The 1680-nt window shown below is 45.4% G+C and overlaps 1 non-coding gene across 1 annotated transcript; it reads left to right on the plus strand.

Moving 5' to 3' along the window:
- Nucleotides 1-528: 528 nt before the first annotated feature.
- Nucleotides 529-615, plus strand: TRNASTOP-UCA (transfer RNA opal suppressor (anticodon UCA)). The gene has a single exon. It is a non-coding gene; the product is annotated as a tRNA-Sec (tRNA).
- The last annotated feature ends 1065 nt before the right edge of the window (nt 616-1680 follow it).

Consider the following 1680-nt stretch of genomic DNA (forward strand, 5'->3'; position numbering starts at 1 on the left):
CCGTCACCGAGCCACGTTGCGGCCATAGCTGCAATGTCCTGATCCATTTTATATTTTTTTATACAGTTTATAACATCTCACCATGGAGCTTGTAAGTTCTTAGCCATCTTGTCCCCATCAACAACCTTGTCCCAAATATCATTGCCACATTTTCGCCGTTCTAACTCATCAAAGAAAGAGTCTGGGGTTCTAAAGCGTCCTTTCGTGTATCTGTATGCCACCAAAGAGGCTAACTTCTTTTTTCCTACTGCCACTCCCTGCTTTTCCGAAAAGCTTACTAAGAGAGATAATGCCACTTCTTTATCCATGGCAGTTAATCCAGCTTTCACGCCTTTTCCCAGAATGGGACCACCTGGTATTACGGCTTTTCCTGAGTGGGGCCACCTGGTATTTCCAATCCATCCTTCCCTCCGTCGGCTTCCTTACCACAGCAAGTTGAAGCTTTGTTAGAGTCCTTATCGTGTCATTAGAATCCTTATCAGGTCCCTGGTGGTCTAGTGGTTAGGATTTGGTGCTCTCACCGCTGCAGCCCGGAGGACCCTCAGTAGTCTGGGGTGCAGACTTCAAACCCATAGCTGTCTAGCAATAGAGTGGTTCAATTCCATCATTCGGGTGCCAATCTGTGGGAAGCCAGTGGAGCCGGGATCGGGGTACTGATGAGAAGACTCAGTCTGAGCTAGCTGCAAGCAGTACGCTTTATTGAGGCAATACAGCAGTTTATATGCTACTTGGAAGAGGCATGCACAACTAAGTTTGAGATTGGTACATGTGGAAAATACAGGTTGGCTCAAGGTTATGTGTGAAATACAGACAGGTCAATCTATGTCAACAATCCTGTGGTGTCCATCCCCTGCAGCAGGCAGGCTCTGCCTCCCGCAGCTGTGTGTGGGGGATGCCACCCACCGCCTGGCATCTGGCCTCTGAGATGGACTCAAGGACACTTCCCAGCACAGGTTTACTTATTGCTTATCAACTCATGTCCTGTTAGCAAGAAATCCTTCCACAAAAGGAAGCTCCATTTTTTTGAGCTGGGGAGACTATATCCCTGGCTATATTGGATTTAACGTCACAGGATCTTTTACCAGTAGCATTACAGGAAATGGAAAAAATTCTGCTTTGTTCACAGCTTTAATGTGAGTGATCTTGCCTAAGACCCTAACCTCACCTGCCACTCACCTTTGCATCTTAACCTCTTGGCTGAACCTCTATTCTTCCTTAGGACTGGGGTAAGGTTGAGAGGGGCAGGGGGAAGGTGCAGGGGTGGTTGAGAGCCCCTCCTGGGGACTCAGGTTTCTGGGAGGGAAGTTGTGCTTCTGCATTACTTTTGACTTGTATATTTTTGTATATTGCTGTATATATTGTAAATAACTGCTTGTATATTGTGCTAGCTGTAAATAAATAGCTTCATTTATATTCCCAGAGCCAGTCTGAGTCTAGTCTGGGTATTACTAAAGTGTGGGGGGGCGGGGAACACCTAAACCACCACATATTTTATTTTGGCTTTCCCCAATATGGGGCAAATTCATTTGAGTGATTGTTAATTAACTCTGGGAATCGGAATGAAGTTAATAAAGCAGCTGTTTTACTTGGTGGGGGCTATTGTGTGGCCTGTTTTCTGTTTTCTTGTGTACAATTGGATCAAAGGCCAAATTGGTTATTTCTTGCTTAATGTAGTTTTTA

The sequence above is a fragment of the Pogoniulus pusillus genome, assembly GCF_015220805.1.
Source record: "Pogoniulus pusillus isolate bPogPus1 chromosome W unlocalized genomic scaffold, bPogPus1.pri SUPER_W_unloc_1, whole genome shotgun sequence".
Classification (NCBI taxonomy): domain Eukaryota; kingdom Metazoa; phylum Chordata; class Aves; order Piciformes; family Lybiidae; genus Pogoniulus; species Pogoniulus pusillus.